Raw genomic sequence first — 25233 nt, 5'->3', positions numbered from 1 at the left:
GACGGGACTTTGGGAGGGTTTCTGGGAGTCGAGAGCCCTAGCCAAAGCAGTGTCTTCCCTGCGTCTTTCTTCGCCTTCTTTTTGCTTCCTCGACTCTGGGCTTCGGGCACCGGGCTGGAAGGTCGCCTCTCCGCGGGTCAGAGCTCGCCCACGCCGGGGCGGGAGGCCGGGGCCCCGGGGCAGCCGAGCCAGGCAGCGGGGGAGGCGCGGAGCTCCGGGGCCGCCTCTGCGGCGAGGGCGGGAGGCCGGCCGGAGCTGCGGGCTGCTCCCCGGGCTCACGGTGCCGCGCTCGGCTCCCCAGTGGTCTCTGGAGCGCTGTTCCGGGGGCGCCTGTCGGTTGCGCCCCATCGGTCGCCACTTTGACGGGGCGCCGGGGCCAGCGCGTGAACCCTGAATTCCTGGGTGCCCTGCCGCCTGTTGTGCGTGCTCCGGGGGAGGGCAGCCCGGCTGCGGGAAGGGACCCGAGAGCAGCCTCTGCCCCACGGTCCCTGAAAGTGTCTAGTCGGGGAGCCCGAGATTGAGCTGGGGCTCGGCGGCGCCAGAAGGGGGCCTCGGTGGGATGCTAGTGGGGGGCGCGGCCTGCAGAATTTGGGTTCCTGGAGGTGCTTGCGGCGCGCAGGCCCGGCCCGGGGCAGCAGAGACCACCAGCCTGTCCTCGAGGAGGACCAGGAACTGTCACGTATGGACCGCTGGGGGCCACCCGTGTGAGATCCACAGGGCTTAATAACAGTACCTCGAGTCCTGGGACAGCGTAACCTAATAGTGAGGGCGTTTTCTTCAGGGCATGAATAAATGGAAAGGTGTCAAAATAAGCATATTTTAAAGTTGAAACGAAAACTGGCAGATTTTCAGGTCGTGCAGTTGTGAAGTTAAGTGTCCAAAGAAATATTAGCTCTTTTACACCCTTTTCGTTTTTATTTTTTGGCAAAAATCTGTTTTGCCAGAATTTCCCTCAGGAGCTTTGCATGGCCCACAGTGGGGCAGGAAAACTTGAGCAAGCGTTCTCAGGTTGCTTTTGACTTCAAGCCTGTGCTCTCCAGGTTTTTTGAGTGTGCAGAAAAAGTGTCTGATTCTGTTTTTCTCTGGGATCCGACGATTTTTGTTTATTGGGTTTATAAGCATCTATTTAAATTCAGTTTTTGCACGAAATACTCCCCGTTGCCACAGGGTGTAGTTTAGGGATTAGAAAATACTGTTGGAGAAAGCTGCTAGTGGCTTCATTTTCCAAGAATGTAAGTCATTTCCTTTCTGTGATTTCAGGGAGTTGATATTTCACAGCATCAAAACTTTGTGGGGAAAATTTTCCGTAATACATCTGTCATTAAAAAGGCTTTTGACTTTTGGATTTTGTCTTCTTAGAGCAGCACATAAATTTAGGCTCAGCAATGTTAAAGGATAAGAAGTTTTTCAGAAACTGCAGCATTATGAGAGTCTTGTAGAAAGTAATTTTAACAACCACCAAGACTTACAGCCTGCACCATCGAGATGGGGGAGGGGAGAAGACCAGAGGAGAGAGGCAGGAAAACAGATGCTTTTGCTGTTGTCCTTTGTAGTACAAAACTTGTAGCAGTTAATCATTTTCCTTGGGTGTGGTTTTGAGAAATAAAAGTATTACGTTAAAAAGGAAAATACTACACAGTATGAGGCAGCTGACATTTAAATGCTCTTTCCGTATGTTTGTAAACATTTTGGATTTATATTTCATATTAAAATGGACCTTTGGGATCATTAGATGAGAAGGGTCCCCCAGGGGATATCTTCTATCAAGTTATCTGCAGGATATCTTCTCCAGAAAGCAGACTGACTGTAATAGGAACTAATTTTCCTCCTTTTGAATTGCTTGTAAAAATGCCGGAGATCTGACACTGATGGACCACAGTAATCAGCAGTTCTTGCAGAACTCAAAACATCTTAAGGGAAAGGAAATCTTTCCGTGTTTCCACTCCCTCCTTTTTGGGGGGCACCCTGGGTAAGCTACCAGCTTCAAGTACATAATTTGAACTTGCTGCTTGAAGATGCTCCTAGCTCTGCAGTGAAACAATAGGAGCTAGGAGGAAGACCCTGCTTGTTTGAAAGCAAAGTGCCCATGTGCTAGGTGATCACTTCTGGCAACAAGTTCTGTAAAAACTCATCCAGTTGGGCTAGCTGAATCCAGGGAAGGGGGGTTGTAGAGCTTTTCTGGTTCCTGGACTTTGTTTTCACTTTTAACTACACTTATAAAGCCTTTGGCTTTCAGAACTTATGACATAATAGACTGTGTAGCCTTTTGTGGCAGATGCTTGAAATGAAAGTTTCAAACAGAATTGCTTTTGACTGAACTGTCAAGTTCAGAGTTTAGTGTAAATGAGTCCTGTCTCACAGCTAACTTTTTTGATAAAGGAGTTCTTTGTAGTTTTCAGCGTGGATGCTGCACATTTTGATTTCCGAGACTGTGGGTTTAAAAAAAAAAAATAAAACCTGCAAACAATTATTTTATTACATGAAAGCCAGTACCAAGAAAAGATTAATTCAGTCCAGATGTAAAAATGTATGTGAATTTTAGATTTGGATGATCTCAACAAGTTTTCCCTTTTGTTGATGAAACTGCCTGGATCCCAGATGGCATTCACAAACTGTCCCTTAGGTGGTTTTCTGAGTTCAGAACTAAATTTCAGGGGCCTTCTCTAAAGTCACTTGAAAATTGTTTTAAGCATTCTCAAGGATAGAAAGTTTTCTCTATTTATGCAGAGATAGGTTTTTCCTATTCCACATGAATGCAAACCTTATAAATGCCCTGGTTTGGTAAATGAGCCTGTGTGTTTCATAAGTAGGAAAACCAGAGGTATTCAGTATTGTGTATCCTTATGAACAAAGCATAGAAACGTTGGTTTTCATTTATGCAATTCCAACTTTAAAAATATATATATTTATTTATTTATTTTGCTGGGAGAGCATGAGCAGGGGAGGGTCAGAGAGAGGGGGACAGAAGATCGGAAACAGGCTCTGCGCTGAAAGGCTGACAGCGGCCAGCCCAATGTGGAGCTTCAACTCATGAATGGTGAGATCATGACCTGAGCCAAAGTCAGATGCTCAATCGACTGAGCCACCCAGGCGCCCCAATTCCAACTTTATTTTTATAAAGAGTTTTAAGTGCGTTCTCAGTCTTTAATAGGATCCTGTTGTAACACAGTTTGTGGTTTCTGATAAAGCAGTTGGTCCTCATATGATGATCCTGTACCCTGCTCCCACACCAAGAAAGAACAAACAACTTAGAAGAAAACTCCAGTACTTAAAAAAAAATCTGTACTTCCAGCACTAAAGTTACTAAGGGTGTGTGTTACACACTTAAAATTATATATTTTTAAGAAGTCTTTGTTTATGTAATTATACATTTAAGAGTTTGATTACATTGTGATTGCATATTAAACAGTTGAATGCAGGAGGGGGGAATGGAAAAGAAATAGTGATGGGATTTTATGAGTGGTGAAATTTTAGTTAAAACATATCTTTCCTAAAACCCAAACAAGAAAAATAGTATTGTTGGCTTCTGCAGTTAAACTTTGATACGGGGGTAGTTGAGAGGGTTTTTTGAATTGCACATTATCCTGAGGAAGAGGCTTTGGGGGCCTATAAAAATAAGTAGAAACAGGTTAAGGGAATAATTTGAGAGGAAGGAGGAAGTAGAATACTGGACAATGAGTTGCAAGGAAAATCTGAACTTAGAAGGATGAATATTTAAAACAAGGCTGAAGTAGAGAAAACTTTGTATTTAAAAGTGGAAATTAAAAAACAAGATCTTTTTTAGCAGAGAAAAAAAGGGTTCATGTTAAGGTGCCCTACAAAATCTGCATACAATATGAAATGGTGCTGTTATGTGCTACTCATCCTGGAAAGCTTGTGTGCATTTGTGTTAAATTGCTGCTTTGGTCTTAAATAGTGTTTAGGGACTGGATGCTTATTATTGTGCCCCACCGCCACCCACGCCGCTTCTCATTTTGAAGATTAAAAACATTTTTTTGTCTAAACTCTAATGATTCTACAAATATTTAATTTTTTTTTAATGTTTATTTTTGAGAGACAAAGTGGGAGCAGGGGAGGGGCAGAGAGAGAGGGAGACACAGAACCAAAGCAGGCTCTAGGCTCTGAGCTGTCAGCACAGAGCCCGACACGGGGCTCGAACTCACGGACCATAGATCATGCCCTGAGCCACCCAGGTGACCCTGGTTCTACAAATATTTAATTACTCCCCCAGCATTTGTGAGAGCGACAGCCTGCCTGCCATGCTGTAGGACCAGAGGGGCTCTACAGTAATAATGGCCATAGTTATGATAAGATTTTGAGTGAAAACAAGCTATCAGTGCTTCCAGATTATCTGACATGATTTGGTGGTGTAATTACTTCGGATGCAAGTAATGCATCAGAGTATGATATCACTCTTGATACGTATCAAGTGGAATCAATCATGCAGTATACCATACTGATCAAAACGATATCATACAACAGTGGGAGGGGGAAAGGAAAAAAATCTCTGATCTGACATGAAGAATAGTCTCAGGAGGAGAAAAATGTAGCACTGCATCAAATTCAGATGAACCAGTTACAGGCCAAAGGAGACGGCAGTGTTGACTAGAGCTTTCTTGGAGCTGTGTGTAGCACAGCATTTTCTCCAATGCCTTTTCCCACCCGTGTGGCCTTTTCCTAGCAGAGTTTAATCTGCACAGCAAGAAACTAAGAGATTTTGCCATGACCCCGTGTATTTCATTAATACACGGTAACTGGGATAATTTGGACCAAAAAGATCTATTTAGAACCTCAGTATTCCTAATTGATTATCCAGGGATATTTTCAGCTGTTTTCGAATAACCCTGCCTTTGTACATAGATACGATACAATTTTGAGTAGTAACGTTTTATAGGTACATGAAGACAGAGAGAAAAACAATTATTTTATACTGTCTTCTAGCCACAGTTTCATATGAAAGAGGAAATGATTATAAAAATTAAGCAAATTCCGGATGAAGATTTTAGGAAATTAATGAAAAGCTCACTTAGCTTTTTGGGTAGTTCTTTGTGTAGTTTACATCAAATGAGTAATTATTTAGTAGTGGCACTTGTACTATCCAGTCTCAGTAGATACAACCAGGAAAATGCACGGATCAGAAGTATAGCACGAAGTGGTCATATGCAGGCAGCTAGCATCCAAGCCAAAAAAACATCATTATCTGCTCCCCAGAAGCCTATCTTTACATTCACAGTCCCTGCCTGCCCCAGGGATAACCACTGTTCTTTCATTGCCATAGGTTAGATGTTTTTTTAAAAAATGTTTATTTTGAGAGAGAGAGAGAGAGAGGGAGAGAGGGATTCCCAAGCAGGCTCCACTCTGGCAGCCCCTTGGGCCTCAAACCTGCAAACCCTGAGATGATGACCTGAGCCAAAATCAGGAGTCAGACAGTTACCTGACTGAGCCACCCAGGCGCCCCGCTCAGAGTGCACATAAGTGCAATCAAATAGAAGTTCTCTCTTGTGTCTTCTTCAGCTCAGCATAGCGTCATGTCCACATTGATGCAGGTAGCCGTTCTTTTTTCTTTTTTTCTGTGCATGAATATATCCAGTGTATTTATCCATTCTGTCAATGGACACTTGGGGATGGGACTAATATGTGGGGTAGGACCTTTTGAAGGCTCAAGAAAAGTCGAGCACCTTGGAGTTGAAAGGAGAGTATAGTCTTAAGATTAAAAGAGAAAATTACTTCAAAAACGTGAGAGAAAAAAAGAGAAAGGAACATTACAAAAATACTGAAGTCTCAGCTCAGTCCACAGAATCCTATTGTTTCAGGGACACAGGAACATACCAACTGGATCTTGCCAGATTTTAACTGAGAACTGGAAAGAGGGAGGAGGCCATAGGTGGCAGACAGCCTCATCAGGTTTTAGAAGTGGAGGGACTGAAGCCCTGTGAGGTTGAGTGACTCAGAGTCTCACAGGTAATGACAGCACCAAGTGAACAAGCTCCTTCTCACGCTCAGTCTGGTCTAGGTTCGCGCCATCTGAGGGCTGACAGCCGGCCCTCTACTCTGCAGTGAGTCCACTGGCCTCAGGATGGGGTGCTTTTTTCTGTCAACACAAAGGGATTGTGTGGCTTTGTTCAGATAGACTCGTACTGCCCGGAGAAAACAGGGCAGTGGTCCAGTGAGGAAGAATTTTACCTCCTCTAGGCTGGTCTGCCTCTGCTCCCATGCAGAGCCCTTTTCTCCTTCTTCCTGTGTTCTAGGACTTTCTAGTGAGAGGTTGGGTGTCAAGTGCCAGGTTGGTGACATCTTGAGGTCCCTCTTGACTCAGTGTTTCATTGATCCACAAGTGATCTAGGCTGGAACTCAGTTTCAAAGGACTGCTTTCTAAATATTTTCAGAGTAGTTCACTCTTAAGAAGATACTATGAAAAAGTCTTTTTTTGTTTGTTTGCCTCTTCCTGCCATTATGTCCTCACCGGTTATACACTTTTCTCCTCCCTTGGACACGCTTCCCCCTCCTTCAAGTTATCTTTTCATAAATATCTGTGGAAACATCCTGTCTCTACCTAAAACAACAGTGAAATTCTGATGCTGATGTCTGTGGCAGTCTCCAGGAAGCATTTACTGTAAAACAGAGGATTATGAGAAATCTAACAGATAAAGTGCTTACAAAGGAAAACAAATGATGCAGATGGTTTTTTTTCTTTTATGTTTCCCTGAAGGGCAAAAGGGCATTTTTCATGGTTTAAGAAAAGGCTCAGAATTTTGACTTAGGCTCATGAGGAAAGTGAAAAACAAGTAAAATAACAGAAGTGTTACAAATGGGTAGTAAATATATTCTGCTCAATGAAATACTGCTTAGAACAGCAAAAACCTAGCATGTGCAATCTTAGAAAATTAAAAAAATGTGCTCACCATAGGGTCATATCTCTGACAAGTTCCTCACTGAAATTACTGCAGAAAAGAATAGTACATTTCAGAGGCAACATGGAAGAGAAGCAGAAAAGTCTAATGGTAACAACAAGATCTTTGAAATCAATCCTCTGGGGCACAGATCCAGGCTCCACTGTTTTCCTGTGTGTAACCTTGAGGAAGTTACTTCGTTCTCCGAACCTCTTTTTTCTTACCTGTAAAATGAGGGTAATGATAGTAACTATCCCACAGGGTTGTTTTGATTACTATATGAAAGAGTACGTAGAAAACAATGGCGCGGTCTGACACATAGCAAACTGTCAAGTGATGTTAGCTCTTACTACTTAAGACAAAAAAAAAAAAAAATGTATAGGATTTACAGTTTTTTTGGAAGTCCCTGAGCCTTTAATTTACAAGCAGCTCATGAGATGATATTATATTTTGTTTTCGATGACCTTCAACAGGCAACAAAACCTAGTGTTTCTCAGTTACAGATACTGGGCAGTCTATATCACTGCACTGAGAATATCTGCTGGCCTATCCCATTGACCACTAATTGATTGAGTTATTTTTCCTATTTCTCTTCTGATTTCCAGTAGTCTTACTCAGGCTCTCAGCTTCTGCTTGCTAGATACATATGCCTTTCCAGATGCCAAAAAGTAAATCTACAGATTAAAAAATAATCTCTCTTTATGATAATGAAGGCCGAACAAAGTATTTTTAAACTTAAAGACTACCAGTGGCCCATGTCTTTTGCTCTTGTACCCTATAAACTACATGTGCTTTTAAAGAAAACTACTACTGGGGCACCTGCCTGGGGGGCTCAGTCAGTTAAGCATCCAACTCTTGATTTCAGCTCAGGTCATGATCTCACGGTCTGTGAATTCAAGCCCCGCATCAGGCTCTGTGCTGACAGTGTGGACCCTGCTTGGGATTCTCTCTCTTTCTCTCTCTGCCCCTCCCCACCCCATTTATTTAATGTTTAAATAAACATTAAAAAAAAATAAAGAAAACCACTATTATTGGTAGAAAGCAATTATTGTTTATTTCTCCCCTCCCCATCCCCACCATTGGCATAGTTTCTATAATGTGGGTCGGACCCCTTTATAATTTTCTCTCAGTAGGCCCAAAGCTTAAGATTTTAAACCACTCATTCAATGGAAATTAATAGTCTGAAAGTTTCAAAAGGAACATTAAGAAAGAGTTAAGCATATTAGAAAAAGACACATTTACATCTAAACAGCATAATTAGAATCTTCAAAATAGGCACAGGATCCTCCAGAATAATTGTGATGTATCATCCCACTGTGTTCTTTAAAAGCAGGACCTACCCTGCATAACCCATGCTTGTTATGTGTTGAATAATATCTTGAACTTAGTGAACGTTTTTAAAACATTAAGTTTCCTAAGCCCATCAGAAATAGGTTTTATGTCTCTATGAAGTATCCCGGGACCGTGTTGGCGATTTGAAATACGATGGCCACAGTAGGACTTACCGAGAAGATGACTTGAGAGAGGAAGTTGGCCACAGAGATACCTGGAGAACATTGTTCAGCAGATAGACCGGCAAAGGTCTCAGGTGGAAGTGTGCCTGGTGTGTTCCCGGAACAATGAGAAGGTCACAAAACAGTAATAGATGAGGTCAGAGAAGTTTAGGGGGCGTGTCACGTAGGACCCGCTTGATGGACCATTTTAAGAACTTAGGCTTTTACTCTGAGTGAAATGGGAAATCATTGGAAAGCTTTGAGCAGAGGAGTAAGGGTTTGATTTACATTTTAATAGAATCACTGGCTGCTGTGTTGAGGTAGAAAAATGGAGCAGGGTGGTCGGTCAAGGGCAGAATCAGGGATACAGGTTAGCAGTTGTTGATAACAATCCGGTTGAGAAATGCCAATAGCAGTGGAGGAGGTGGTGAGAAATAACCAGGGTTTATTTTGTAGATCACACCACCTAGATTTCTTGGCCAGCTGTTTGAGGAATATGAGAGAGATCAGAGTAAGGATAACATCAAGGCTTTTTGCATAATTATGGAGTTGCCATGAATTGAGGTGGGGATCTGATTGAGGAGTTGGTTTGGGAAAGATAACAAGGAGCTGTTGTAAACACGTTATCTTCGACTTCCAGGTAGAGAGGTTGAGTGTGTTGTTCGATAGCATTCTGGAGTTTCAGATGCCCAGGCTAGAGATTCAAATTTGGAAGGTGCTGAGAGAATTTGGATGAGATCCCTTGGGAAATGTGAATAGACAGAGAAAACAGTCCATGGACCAAATCTTGGGTCATGCTAGTATTTACAGTTTGTTGAAGAAGAGAAGAAATCTCCTAAGAAATTATCTTACGACATAGGAATTATGCACACATTTCTAACATAGTGGATCTAATTGTCTCCATTTCCTAAATAAGTGTTATTATTAGAAGATACTCTTATTTCTGTTGACCCACAAAATGGGAAGAATGAACTGAGAGTTATTTTTCTATGATAAGGCACTTGGGCTGAACCTGAGGTGTTTCAGCCTTTAAAGATTGAGTTGGTAAGAAGGGACCAGTAAAGGAGAATGAGAAGGAGCAGCCAGATGGATAGGAGGGAAATGGAAAGAATATCCTTGAAGTCAAGTAAAGGAGGTGTCTCAGGGAGGAGGGAGTGAATCAGTGGCGTCATAGGTTACTGAGAGGTCAGGTAGGGTGAGGACCGAGTGGCTCATTGGATTTAGCAAGGGAAGTCATTGGTTACCTTGACAAGTGCTGTGTTAGTGGAGGGGTGGGGGCAAAACGTGACTGGAGTGGGCTCAAGAGAGAATAAAAAGCTTATGAAAGAGAATTATAATTTTCCTTTTATTTATTTATTTGAGAGAGAGAGCATGAGAGCAGGGGAGAGAGGCAGAGAGAGAGAGAGAGAGAGAAAGAGAATCTTAAGCAGGCTCCACACTGAGCTGGGAGCCTGACACGGGGCTTGATGGCATAATCCTGGGATCATGATCTGTGCTGAAATCAAGAGTTGTACACTCAACCCACTGAACCACCCAGGTACCCTGATAATTCTTATTTTCTGTTCAGTTTCTTTTAAACAGTATTGAATGTGAGTACTTTTTAATATGTCTGATAGAATGTGGGGTAGGACTTCAGAATACTAGAGGCCATGAGGGGTCTTCAGCAGGCTCTGACAGGGATGGGGGTAATGGGGAGCCTTTGAGCTTCCCTCTGGCTGTTATTGGGAAAGCTCCCAGCATATAGATTGTAGTCTGTTTCTTTTGAAATAGAAAATCAGTTGTAATGCAGTGTCTTTATTCTATGTTGCATCCCTTTAGATAAGAACTATATCCTGGAAGCACTGTCACTTTGTGTTGAGACTTTTCTGTTTCTAGTAAAGACGTGTTCTTTACTTCAACCCATTGATCCTTTACATGAAAAGGGTATAAGAGAGCCCTTGTGAGACACGTGCTTTGAGTTAGCCTCTTTTTCGGCAATGGTGATAGATTTGAGCTGACCAGGCACACATCGTAGTGCCCCACGAACCTGGAGGACTTCGTTCACAGAATGGATGGCTCAGGGTAGGGGTTCCCAAGAGCCAGAAGAATTTAAGTAATAGAAACATTGCTTGTTTAATAGTTCTTTTATACTTTGTTGATAGCTTCCACTCTGAATATTATTTCAAAGCATGTGATTAAGCAATTTTCATAGTTCTGTATTGTATATCATAATTATGCACCGAGAATTTTCTCTTCTGGGAATTACCTTTGAATTATAATGCTAACTTTCTGTAATACTGTCATCAAAACGAATCAACAAGTCTCTGATACTAATTATCTTTTCTTTCCCTAAGCTTATTAAAATGTTAACACATCGGCCTTTAGTACTTAAATATTGTTTTTGGATAGTTAAAAGCTTACAGTGAATGGTAGAATTAAAACTTTGCTACATGTGTTCGAGTGTTGTTTGGTGATAAAAGAAAGTGTAGTAATAGTCTTTAGAAAGTTGCTAAGTATGGGAAAATGCTGGAAAGAGCAAAGACTCTTCTTTTGCACTGGATTATGGTGCATGTTTTTTGAGAAGTGGAGCTCCAGGGACTGTGTGTGTGTGTTTCTAGTGGGTTGTGGTGTAACATAATGTCAGCATTCTCTTAGGCACTGCTCTGTCAACACTGCTTTATTAGTATCATTTTGAATGTTTTTTCAGCTGAAACTTATAAGTCACTCTACAGTTTGTTAAATGAACATAATTGGCTTGTAACGGAGAAATACACAAGACCAATGTGAAATAATTTGGCAGTGTTGAGAGTTGTACGTGGTAAATACTGGAGTGTGCAGAGGTATAAAACTAAGCAAATTTTGGAATAAACGTTAAGTCTCTTAAGTCAGTGACTACAGGATGAAGTCCAGATCTCTTGAGCATGGAATTCAATATCCCAAACCAGAGCTCCAAATCTGTGGCCCACTGGGAAGACTGGCTACAGACGTATTTTGGTTTTTAACATAGCATGAAAATAATTATTTGCCAACTTTTAAGAGTTGAAACTTTTCACTTAAAAAAAAATTGAATTTTATATCTTCTTTTGAAAAGCCGGAAGGCCTGGCAATGAGTTTTGGGGAGCAACGTAACAACTTCCCCTTTTATATGGGGTTTGTACTCTGTAGCCCACCATACTCCCCAGAAGAGATCCTCTTGGCCCCAACGTTGAGACCAAATTGCTGTCGGCATTTTCGTCCTGCAGGCTTCACTCCTTTCTTGCCTGCCCCTGTCGGCATGGGAATTGACTATCGGTGTGTTGTAGTCACTTGGATTCTTACATAATGTCATCTCACAGATCCGTCAGTCTATCCCAGCTCTCCTCGTAGTCCCCAGTTGTCTCCATTACCAGGCTAACTACAACATACATACTTAGCCTGGGTCATGCTTGCTATTCTCCTTGCACTCAAGTGAGCTGCAGAATGCTTGTGTCACTTCACTGGAACTTAGTACATCCTGCTTTATATTGTCATCTTTTTATATATTCTAACTTACCAGCTCGAAGTTTCTCGAGGACAACAACCATATCTTATTTCCTAGTGCCTAGCAAATTTACTCTAGATTTACTAGATTAATTATTGTTTAGAGTTACCTTCCAGTAATGGTAATATATAATTACGGTGATGCTTGAGAAGAATTAGAAAATACCCAAAACTCGTATAAAATCTATTTCCTCAGACAGGGCAATCTCAATTTACTATATCGATTTCTTTGTAGCAAAATTATATCATTTATTTGAGTATTAAGTCACCACCTCATGTATTGCCTGTTTAGATTCTGTTATGTAGGTGGATGATGTTTCCAAATAAGGGTAACTTTATTACATACCATTTTATAATTTTAGATATGCTTCTTTCTAAGGCTAATACTGTTTTAAATGTCTTATTTTTTCATTCATTTGACAAATAGTGAGTACCCTATGTAGAAGGCCCTGGAGATAGTGTGAATTCAACAGGCATGATGGTACCTGCTCTCCTGAAGCTTTAACCCATTAGCCAGAAAGGCAGATATCAGAAAACAGAATGTATAATTGTTTAATTTTGGTAAGTATTACCAAGAACTGGGGGGTTCTCTGAGACCTCCTAACAGAACAATCTGGTCTGAGGGTGGGGCTGTAATAGGGAGTATAACATAACTGAATTCTAAACTCCTTGACTTTCTCATAATGCCATAGTAGTTTATAAAGTATTCTAAATGTAAAAATTTAACCTTAGAGGGGCACTGGGTGGCTCAGTTGGTTAAGTGTCCAACTTTGGCTCAGGTCATGATCTCACGGTTCGTAAGTTCAAGCCCCGTGTCTGGCTCTGTGCTGACAGCTCAGAGCCTAGAGCCTGCTTCAGATTCTGTGTCTCTCTTTCTCTCTCCCCTCCCCTGCTCATGCTCTGTCTCGCTCTCTCTCAAAAATAAACATTAAAATTAAAAAAAAATTAACCTTAGAAAAAAATAAATTAAGTGGTAATTTCTGTGACAAAATAAGAGTTAAAAAAATCTCTAAGGAACTTACCATTGGCTACAGTCATTAATGAGGAAGAATGAATTACTTATTTTCTTTAATCTTTATTTGTGAGAGAGAGAGAGAGAGAGACAGAGACAGAGTGTAAGTGAGGGAGGAACAGAGAGAGAAGGAGACACAGAATCCAAAGCGGGCACCAGGCTCTGAGCTGTCAGCACAGAGCCCCACTTGGGGCTCAAACCCATGAACTGCGAGCTCATGACTTGAGCTGGAGTCCGATGCTTAACTGACTGAGCCACCCAGGTGCCCCATGAAGAATGAATTATATTTTATAACTCTAGAGTTTACTTTGTTTGGTACCTGAATTGAACTCTATTTAAATAAGTAAATGAAAGACAAAAAGGAATTTGGGCTAGAAATTTCAGATATAGATAACTCGCAAACTAACTTTTATTTTATGAAACTGTAATTATTTTAAAGATGTTTACAGTGAGGACATTTCTTATGGCTTCCGAAAGTAGGATATAAAAAATAAACTGACTTATTCCCTCAAGAGTGAGTAGTGGATAGTACCTTTATTTTATCTTTCCAAGCCCGTGACTAAAAAATACTAATAGTTTATTAGTATGATCTTGGAGTGATGTAATAGGGTATTATGAAAAACCTCAGAGGTAAAGTTAGTAGCATATGTGAGCCAAAAAATAGAGTGGAATTTTGTGTGGTGTATATATTTTATCACAGCAATCAGAAATGCTTTAGGCATTTTTCCCCCCAAAGAAAATAGAATTCTATACTTAACTAAATCCATCTAAATATAGTGGTAAAGTTAATTTTTTGCATAGCTTAGCATCACACTGAAACAAAGGTCAGCTGTAGTGGTGCCATGTCTGAAATTTCTGTTGAGAAACTCATGTTACTGGTAATTATAGAAAGAGATTCAGAAAAATTAACATACTGAAGGAAGTTTTAGTTCAAATTCACCCAAGATTTTCAGATGTGAGATTAAGGAAATTTAAGGAAATCAGATCAGGAAATAGTTTTAAGAAATGTCAAATGTCATGTAGAATTTAAAATAAGTACCAGATAAATCTTTTTAACCTTAAATATTCATTAACTGAGCCCATGTCAGTTTTAAGTTGTGAAGAGGGTGTTTAACAGATGATATGTTATTTACTAAATTATTTGCTTTTACTGGTGCCTACAGAAATATAAAGAGAAGTTTTCATGAATTTTAGTTGTAGAGTAAAAACTAGCAGGGAAAGCCAATGAAAGTTAGTTAACTTATAAAACAAAGTTGCCTTTAATGATTGGTTGGCTTATGTATTCTTGAACTAGACTCATAATTTACCAATACGTTTTCAGGAAATTTGTAGTCACCATATTATAGATAAAGGATCTAAATTAATGCATTTTAATGTATGAACTATTTTCAGTTGAGGGGCCTGAAACAAATTCTCAATTGCCAAGGGGTTGGGAAAGGCTCTGAAATGTTTGGGGGCTTGTGTAGCCTGGTTGTGGTCAACTGAATTCCATTTTCTAGTGCTTGAATCCTGACCAGACATGTTGCAGTGGTGACTGAGTTTGTGTATCTTTTTCTGGTATGATATTATTGTCTGTGTTATGGACGTTAGTCATGTCTTCCCAGGTAGGCAGTAATGTTTGAGGACACATAAGAGGTGATTTCTACTCTCTTGAATTCTTTCATAGCTCCTATAAAACTGTTGACTCTTGACTTCAGCCCAACAGCGTTGTGGCTTTATTCTTTCTGATCTGTATGATGTGAGAGAGCTGCCATCTAGATTTAAGCCTTCAGCAAGTCCAGGAAGCATCTGACCCATTAAAAAAAGTTAACAGAATTGTGTTGGTGTGTATCTCCCGAGTCTGATGTATAAATGATGTATATCAATAGCACAATAGTGACATGTATTCATATTTAATATTGGCATTGGAAATACGCATTTTGTTGCTTAAACATTCAAAAGGCCATGAAGAATACAAATTTTGTTCCATAAACTTTCAAAAGCATAAATAAAGATTGGATTTTAAGCATTAATAATAGAATGCAGCAATAGAAATTATCTGTGATTTCTCAGTGCAAGAAAACAAGGTCTCTTGAAATACCTCAATTAGGGATTTCCTCCCAGCCTGCATCAGAACAACGTTTCTTGTTTCCTCATGCCAGATGTTTTCTTAGTGATGGTACACCACGCACTGGGGCCCAAGACACAAGCCTAATCCACTGGAAACGCCCATTCAACCATTCTTGCAGTTTTTCCTCCTTGGTTTGACATGTGGTGGTGTCCACCCTCGTTGTGATGATCGAATTGCCTGTGAGGAGGTAGTCCTGAAATGACACCCTCCCACCATTTGAGTTGATGTGCTTGGCCCTGTGCCTAGGAGCGAGATGATAACGGACCTCATAATTTCTTATAAAATAGTTGATATAGTCTTATCTTACTTTCATATTGGGGGTGGGGTCAAAAAGTTGGGATTATTTCTAAATGAAATTTTTATATTTGCTGTGCCACCCATCTTTGCTGTTGTCTTGACCTCCTTATGAATGTGAGTTTTAGCTTCCCCTGCCTTCTGTTTCTTCAACCCTTCTGTGTTCTGTTCCTGCTTCATCTGATCACCTATGTATCCTCTATTACAAAGAAAAAAACAACTCTGCATGTCATATGTTCTATGATGGGATGAAAAGGCTCACAGACAAGAATTTAACTAAAATCATGTACAGAGATTCTACTCCTTCCTAGTTTCTTTTCTACTCAAATTGTGCGTGTGTGTGTGTGTGTGTGTGTGTGTGTGTGTGTGCTTCCCCTGAGGATATTAATAAAGTTATTTTATAAGTATCCTTATGAATTTAAACCTTTCACAGGCCAGGAGCAGTTGATCCATAAAACAAACTAAAAACTGTGTTTATGAAAATCCATGTTGTGTATCTCCCAAATCTGACATATGAACAAAATACAACTTTCATAACAGTAATATGTAGTTAGATTTAATGTCACACTGAAAAATATAAATTGTATCTCTGTGAAAAATATAAATTTAAAGTTTTCAAAAACTGAACAAAGATTGAATTTTGAAAATTACCAATAGAGTGTAGTTATAAAATAGGACATTTTCCTCAAAGAAACAAATCAAGATGTCATTGATTAGCTTCCTATGATAATTTATATATATATATACATATATATATATACACACATATATATGTATGTATTTGATTATGGGAATAATTATGTAATCATAAGAATAACTATAAATAGTGTTCTCTCAATTCTCTTTGAGATGCTAAAGTGTAAAGTAAAATAATAGATCTTCAGATGGTATATGCATATTAATTGATAAGGTTTTTCTACCTAAATGCAGATAGAAATGTAGCTATACAGCACGATTAAGAATTCTGTCATTAGACTTTGGTATTATAATAAATCATCGTTGAGAAGTTGAATTACATCTGATATTTGAGTGAGGTCACAGATTTTTTTTTTTTTTTTTTTTTTTTTTTTTTAGAGAGAGAGAGCTCATGAGCAGGGGAGAGGGGCAGAGGGAGAGAGAGAAGAAAATCTTAAGCAGGCTGCATGCTCAGTGCAGAGCCAGACACCGGGCTCAATCTCACAACTTTGGGATTATGACCTGAGCCCAAATCAAGAGGGACACCCAACCCACTGAGCCACGCAGATGCCAAGGTCACACATCTTAAAGTATTGTTAGATAATGGGATATACTACTGAGATGAAATAATGCATTTGAAAGTGCTCTGTAAATGTGGTATCCCATGGAGACACCTCAGGGTCTTATCATAGATGTTATCTGGGTGGTCATTTACTACCCATAGGTGTGGGCAGGAGAAAGAAGCGATTGTTACAGCGTTTACCCTGGACTGCAGGTGGTGAGCGGAAAATGAAACATTGATGCGTACTTGTGGGGCAAGGATACATGGTATTTATCAGATTAAGAACCATGATTTGTATATATTACCTTTCTCAAAAATTAAAGGAAGGTGAGCATGTCTTTCCTTTAACTAGATATTCCGGCATCATCATAATTTATCTCTATGTGACATTTTGTAGGTTACTTTATTTGATCCTCAGAGTAGTAGTTCCTGTTTTACAGATGAGAAGGTTAAATAATTTGTATGACTTGACAACTTTACCTGAAACAGTTGGTGAAAAACCAGAACATGATACTCTTCTGACTCTGAGGCCTGTGCTCTTTTTTTCTTGCTACCAGTCATCCTGGTGATAAAATATTTCTAAAGTATTTGCAAAATACGGTGTGACATTTTGATTTCTTTTTTTTTTTTTTTTTTTTAGTATTTTTTTAAGTCAATTTTGGTTTCTGCCCGATACTAAATCAACTTTTGTTCCTTAATTAGCTTACACTGATGTTGCCGTAGAGAATTTTTTGTGTCAGTCCGAACTAGATAGGGTAGTCTTTTCAAACATATTGTACTTCCTGTGATAATGCATTTAACTTGACACAAAATTCCTGATCATTGGATTTTATTAGAAGACAGCAAGACATGCATAAAATTTCACACTATTAATCCTTTGTTCAGAGCAGCTGTTACCTTGAAAAAACCTCTAGTAATTTGTAGGATTGGTTAATAAAGGAAAATCAGAATAAAGGTGTTTTTGGAATGATGGCACATTGTACATTTAAAGGTGAGACATTAAATACATTCGCTTGATTTCCCTTTAGAACATTATAATCTTTAAGTGCTAGTGTTTTATGGAAACATACTACAGGCCTTTCTGTAGGAAGTTTTAGACATGTGGACTGTGTAAATGAACCCGAATTTAGCATGAGAACATCTGCAAATCTTTCTTTCATTCAACTCTTATTTATATGCCAAGCATTTTGCTGGAAATTCAATGATGACCAAGGCATGGACCTGTCCTCTGGAAATTAGAGCCTGGTTGATGAGGGAGACAGACAAACCAGTGAACACTTAAACCATGTGATATGTGAAATGCTACCTGTTTAAAACTCTGCTGTGCTATTTTTGTTTAACAAGAAATTTTCTTTTATCTCTCCGGAATTCTTACCAGGTGATACCATTGGTAAACATCAAAAGGCCCTAACTTTTGGTTTTACTTAGTATCATTTAAAATTGTAGTGTTTTTCCAAATCACCATGAATTCCTACCTTTCAATTTTTAAGGTCAAGTTTAAACGTTCTGAAGCCATGGGTTTAGCCAGTTTAGGTAATAATTGTATCACTTTTGTGAATACCTGCATCATGCAGCAAAGGGTTTGAAGTAATGTGGTGTTACTTAAACACATAAGGCGCTTCAATGAACATGTAGATTCATTAAATTTGTTTAAATCAAATCTTTAGTTATATAAATTGCATGCAGTAAAAATAAAGTTCACAAATTTTAAGTAGATAATTTGGTAACTTTTGAGAAATGTGTAGAATTATGTAACCAGTGTCAAAGTCAAGATATAGAACATTTTTGTCATGCCAAAAAGTTTTCTTCAGCCCCTTTTTAGTTAGTCCTCTTCTCTTCCACCACTTTCTCCTTTTTCTCCTTCCTCCCACCCCAGTTATCCATGACAACTACTGATCTTTAGTTTTGCCTTTTATAGAATTTCATGTAAATCGAATCATGTGACCTGTAGTTTTTTTGTGCTTTGCTTTTGTATCTGGCTTCTGTCCCTTAGCATAATGCTTTCTGGATTCATGCATTTTGTTGCATATATCAAGTTTTTGTTTTTTTTTTTTTTTAATTGGGTAATATTAAGTTGTCACAACTTGTTCATTCATCTGCTATTAATGGATATTTGGATTGTTTCCAGTTGGGAATGGAAGTTTATTATGAATGAAGTTACTATGAACGTTCATGTATAAATTTTTTTTTAATTTGAGGCACACCAGTTCATTTATATTTTTAAAATTTTTATTCAAGGATAATATATGATTTTACGTTAGTTTCAGGTGTACAATATAATAGAACAATTCTATACATTTCTCAATGCTCATCAAGAGACGTGTACTTTTAATTCCCTGTATTTATTTCACCCATCCCTCCACCCACCTCCCCTCTGGCAGCCACCAGTTCTCTGTATTTATTTATTTTTAAGTGTTTGTTTATTTTTGAGAGAGAGAGAGTGAGTGAGAGAGAGAGAGAGAGAGAGAGAGAGAGAAGGGAAGGGGCAGAGAGACCGGGAGAAAGAGGATCCGAAGCAGGCTCCATGCTGCCAGCACAGAGCCCAATGCAGGGTCCAAACTCACAAACCGTGAGATCATGACCTGAGCCAAAGTCAGAAGCTTAACTGACTGAGCCACTCAGGCTCCCCTGTTCTCTGTATTTAAAAGTCTGGTTTTTTGTTTCTCTCTTTTTGTTTTTTCTTTGTTTGTTTTGTTTCTTAAATTCCATGAATGAAATTCTCTGTGAGTGAAATCACACAGTATTTGTCTTTCTCTGTCCTACTTATCTTATTTAGCATTCTACCCTCTAGGTCTATCTATATTTTTTGCAAATGGCAAGATTTCATTCTTTTCTTTTTTTTTTTTATGGCTGAGTAATAGTCCATTGTGCACATATACCACACCTTCTTTATCCATTCATCTATGGATGGAACTTGGGTTGCTTCCATACTTGGCTATTGGAAATAATGCTACAACAACCATAGGGGTGCATGTATTTTTTTGAATTAGTGTCTTTGTTTTCTTCGGGTAAATACCTGGTAGTGGAATTACTGGGTCATAATAACTTTTTTTTAACTGTTTTTAACTTTTTGAGGAACCTCCATACTGTTTTCCAGTGGCTCTACCAATTTGCATTCCCACCAATAGTGCGTAAGGATTCCTTTTTCTCTACATCCTTACCAACACTTACTTCTCGTCTTTTGAATCTAGCCATTCTAACAGGTGTAAGCTGATATTTCTTTGATGTGCATTTCCTTGATGATTAGTGACATTGAGCATCTTTTCATGTGTCAGTTGGCCACCTGCATGTTTTCTTTGGGAAAATATCTATTCGTGTCTTCTGCCCATTCTTGATTGATTGGATTATTGGGGGGTTGATGTTGGGTTGTATGAGTTCTTTGTATATTTTGGATAGAACTCTTTCTCTGGTATATCATTTGCAAATATGTTCTCCCATTCATTAAGTCACCTTTTTTGTTTTGTTGATGGTTTCCTTCACTGTGCAAAAGCTTTTGATATGGTGTAGTCCCAGTAGTTTCATTTTTCTTTTGTTTCTCTTGCCTCAGGAGACATATCTAGAAAAATGTTGCTAAGGCTGATGTCCAAGAAACTACTCTCTATGTTTTCTTTCAGGAGCGTTAAGGTTACAGGCTTCACATTTAGGTCCTTAGTCCTATTGTATATAGTGTTAAAAAGTGGCCCAGTTTCATTCTTTTGCATGTAACATTCTAGTTTTCTCAGCACCATTTATTGAAGAGATGAGATGGTCTTTTTCTCATTGTATATTCTTGCCTCCTTTGTGATAGATTGACTATATAAGCATGTGTTTATTTCTGGACTCTATTCTGTTCCATTGATCTACGTGTCTGTTTTTATGTTGGTACCATACTGTTTAGATTACTACAGCTTTGTAGTATATCTTGAAATCTGGGATGGTGATGCTTCCAGCCTTGTTCTTTTTCAAGATTACTTTGGCTATTTGGAGTCTGTGGTTCCATTTGGTATTATTTGTTCTAGTTCTGTGAAAAGTGTTATTGGTATTTTGATAAGGGTTGCAAGCGTAAGTCTTTGGTGGATGTATCTTTTCATTTATCTTACTCAAGTACCTAAGAATGAGTTCTATGATAAATGAATGTTTGACCTTATAAGAAGCTATCAATTGTTTTCCAAAGTAGTTATATCATTTAACATTCTTACCAGCAGTGTCTGAGAGTTCTAGTTGCTCCAGATTCTCACCAAGGTTTGGTATTCTCTGTCGTTTCAATTTTAAACATTCTAGGGGTGTGCATTGTGGTATCTCACTGTAGTTTGTTTTTTATTTTTTTATTTGAGAGAGAGAGAGCGCACATGTGTGAGTATGGGAGAGGGACAGAGGGAGAGAGAGCGACAATCCCAAGCAGGCCCCATGCTCAGCATGGAGCCCAATGTGGGACTTGATCCCACAGCCCTGGGATCATAACATGAGCCTAAGTCAAGAGTCAGATACTCAGCCAACTGAGCCACCCAGGCACCCCTCACTGTAGTTTTTAATTGCGTTTTCCTAATGACTAATAATATTGAGCATCATTTCAAATGCTTACTTGCCATTTGTGTATCTTTTCCAGGGAAGTGACTGTTTAAATCTTTTGGCCATATTTTTAAGTGAGTTTTCTTCTGTTAGTAAGAGCTATTTATGTATTCTGGATGTAAGTCTTTAATTAGATAAATGTTTAAAAATATTTTTTTCAGTCTGAGGATTGCATTGCCATTTTTAAACTGACTTGCAAAGAGCAGAAATTTTAATTGTAAAGAAGTCCAATTTTTCCTTTAAAAATTTTTTTGATCACAAAGATCTCCTAGAAGTTTTCTGTAAGTTTCACAGTTTTAGCCTTTATATTTGGATCTGTGATTCAAGTTAATCTTTGTATTAGGGCCGAAATCAATTCTAAGTTTATTCCCTCAGTAAAGTACCTTGGCACCTTTATCAAAAATCAAATGACTTTTGATATATGGTTTGTATCTGGACTCTTTATTCCATCAACTGACATATCTTTAGGCCAATATTGTATTGCTTTAGGGGCACCTGGGTGGCTATCATTAAGCGTCTGACTCTTGATTTCAGCTCAGGTCATGATCTCACAGTTCGTGAGATTGAGCCCCACATGGGCCTCCATGCTGACAGCACAGAGCCTGCTTGGGATTCTCTCTCTCTCTGTCTCTCTCTCTCTCTCTCTGCCCCTCCTCTGCTCACACATGCACACATGCTCTCTTTCTCTCAAAATAAACTTAAAAAAAAGTAAAAATATACACTGCTTTAAGTAATGTATGTACTCTTTACAGTAAGTCTGAAAAATCAGATATTAAGTGTTCCAACTTTGAATTTGAGTCGAAAGGGCAGACATACCTGCTTTGTTCCAATATTAGGGAAAAACCATTTACTTTTTCACCATTAAGTGTAATATTAACTGTAGATTTTTCTTAAACTGTCATGACTTCTAGGAGCAAGTAATTTCCAAATTCCAGACAGAGTAACGCAATTGGAAGATGTTTTTGAAAGACTCCTTAGAAGGATTTTCAGGATTTTGTCTCTTCATTATCGCCAACTGTATCGAGGGTTAGCAGCAGACAACCTACAACTTGTCAAATCTTATCTGAAAAAGTATTTTCATCCAGCTTTCCCTAGAGAGCCCATGATTAGTACCAACAACGTATTTTCTTAATTCACTTTTCCAAATGTGAAGGTCATGAAGGAAAATAGGCACTCATCTCTTAACGAGGACTTTTTGAATACTTGAATAGTTTTGCCTCTGGATCTGAGGTGATAATGATTCTATGGCATTTGTTGGCAGTATATAACATTTTCTTGGTAGAATTAAGGCAGTAGGAGGACAGTGATGGACCACTGGTATTGGGCAGTAGTCCTGCCGTGAAGAATGGCTGACCTTGGAGTAGGCTGCTCTTTTGGTTTATTCAGGATAATAGTCTGTAGGTCAGCCTCAAGACTAGCTGCCTTTCCAGGATGATTAGAGCCATTAAAAAAAAAAAGCAATACTAAACAGAGATAGGTTGGTTTCTGTTTTTTGTTTGATTGGTTTGTTTTTAACTTCAACGTTGAGTTGTGGTTCCATTTTTCATGGAGGATTAACCCTGTCACTGTAGGGTAACTTGTAATTCTGATTTCCTTCCTCCACACCCTTTAAAAATCAGGCTTTTAAGTCTCTCTCACAGCATTAGAGGATGATTAGTATCAGGAGGAATGATGTCTTTTGTCGGTATGCAGAGGGATGCACATCACAGAACCAGAAAATCCGATGAACAGGTAGGTCAAATGGAGACAACTTGACTGGGCTATTCAGTGACTCACTGTTGGACAGTGTGGACTTCACCAGAGAGTGCAGAGATTCACTGTTAAATGACTTTTATTTCTATTCTCTTTGGGATATAAGGTAACACTCAAGTTGGCTTTGGTCTCTTATTTCAAAACCTGGCTGAGAAGAGTTCTAGAAACAAGGTCTGTGAGTTGGTGTATGGGAAATAGAATATTACTATATAGGTAAATACTACTTGAAAATGAGATTTCCCTCTCTCTCTCTGCCCCTCCCCCGTTCATGCTCTGTCTCTCTCTGTCCCAAAAAAAATAAATAAACGTTGGAAAAAAAAAAAAAAAAGAAAATGAGATTTCACACTTGATGGACCTGGCAAATTTATGGTGGTTATCTTCTACAAGTAAGCTAAGGGAATTAAACGCTGGATGACGGATACAAGAGAGCCAACTTCTGATTGAAGGTTACCTTGGGGAAAACCTAAGGGATGCAGCCGTGGCTCCCAGTGATGTTCCTCACATCCGTCTTAACAGTCTTGGATTTGTGTTTCTCCAGAATAGCACAAATCACCTCAGTCTCCTTGGAGAAGATTAGCTAATGACTGGATGATGCCCCAGGGGGATGGGGTAGCTATATATAACTGGGAAGCCCTATATAAAATGAACATTTTCATCAGTTTTCTGAAGCAAGGACTTTTAAAACTGTAAGTCAGAGTTTTAGACTTTTTTTTTTTTAATGATGAAAATAATCATTGTTGGGGTTCCCAGATGGCTCAGTCAGTTGAGCATACAACTCTCGATTTCAGCTCAGGTCGTGCTCTTGTGGTTGTGAGATCAAGCCCTACATTGGGCTCCACACTGGGCATGGAGCCTGCTTGGGATTCTCTCTCTCTCTCTCTCTCTCTCTCTCTCTGTCTCTGTCTCTGCCCCTCCCTTGCTTGTGCGTGCACATGTGTGCTCTCTCTTTCTCTCTCACTAAAAAAAAAAAAAAAAACAAAAAAAAAACAATAATAATAATAATAGTAATAGTTGTTTTCTCTGACTTTTTAAATTGGTATTTTCAGATATCTTTATAAGTTTACGTGACAACTTTGTCTCTACCTTACTCACAGCAAAACCCCCAAAGAGGTGTTGAATAAGAACTTTTGTAGCAGTATCAAGCCTTGTTAGAATGTCCAGAGGAATTGCTTACTTTGAAGTCTGTAGATTGTGCTTTTGATCTTTTACTGTAAAGAGTACCTGGACCCATGAGGTTTACTTCATGCCCTTCTGCACGTTTGGCACATGAACAGTATGGGCACATGTGTGAGGGTGTGCCCTGATGCGAATGCTACTCTTTCGGGGGTGTCTGGTTAACAAAGTAATTGCAGCCTATCATTTATGTGTATCAAGGTAAAAATCGGATTCCTAGCACCTCAAACTCTTTTTCTGGCTTCGTAAACTTCTTTACATATAATGCTACAACTGTCAGGGTGGAAGGCAGGTCTTATTAGCATTTGAGTACATTCACTTTAGTAAATCGTTTTAACATATTTCTTAACTTCATATCAAAAATGAACTTTTTGAAGACAGACTAGATTAAATTAAATTGTTTCCTACTCATGGGAGTTTTTGAACAGAATTTAGAGAAGAAAAATCCTGGGGGGAAAAAAGGATACTGGGTACCTAAAACTAACTGGTATTATCTTGGCAGATCATTCTCTCACCACATTGGTTTCTTCACCTATAAAAGTATGGGGTTGGGGGGCGCCTGGGTGGCTCAGTCGGTTAAGTGTCCGACTTCAGCTCAGGTTGTGATCTCACAATTTGTCAGTTTGAGCGCTGCATCAGGCTCTGTGCTGACAGCTCAGAGCCTGGAGCCTGCTTCGGATGCTGTGTCTCCCTCTCTCTCTGCCCCTCCCTCGCTTGTGCGCGCTCTTGCTTGCTGGCTCTCGAAAATGAATGAATAAACTTACAAAGTAAAATTGAATTAAGGGATTGGAGTAGATCATCTGTGAGATCTGATACAGTGGTCAAATTTTCATTTGGTTGTTCTTCTATTGCATTATTATTCCATTTAGTAGTAGATAGAATCTTAGAAATTAATACATATGCCTACTACTAACTTGTAAATACTGTAAAAATTCATTAACAACACCAGAATATCTAAGGCTTTTTCCCACTTCTGGGCCATGAAAACACTTACGTAGTGGGTACAATAATATTTTATAAAGATTATTTTAGTTTGCTGTAAAGTCTTTGCATAGGATCCTCAAAGGATTCAATTTATGTTAAAAGTAACAGGCTGTTTATTTTAACAGGATTGCATACTTGTCATACTTTATATATCTTTTTCAAGTTTAGTCACCAATATGTAGTTGTTCACAGCATTTTCAACAACAGTACAATATTTTTTTTAATTATGAAATACACACATA

At 39.0% G+C, this 25233-nt stretch overlaps 1 protein-coding gene across 6 annotated transcripts in view; it reads left to right on the top strand.

The window, feature by feature from the left end:
- Nucleotides 1-25233, top strand: part of FRMD6 (FERM domain containing 6) — a 241979-nt gene that overhangs the window by 161374 nt on the left and 55372 nt on the right. The gene's annotated exons all lie outside the window — the stretch shown is intronic.

This window comes from Puma concolor, chromosome B3 (assembly GCF_028749965.1).
Source record: "Puma concolor isolate L17-30 chromosome B3, mPumCon1.1.hap2, whole genome shotgun sequence".
NCBI lineage: Eukaryota > Metazoa > Chordata > Mammalia > Carnivora > Felidae > Puma > Puma concolor.
Note: the sequence above shows the minus strand (reverse complement) of the source record. Positions and strands in the feature narration are given on the sequence as shown.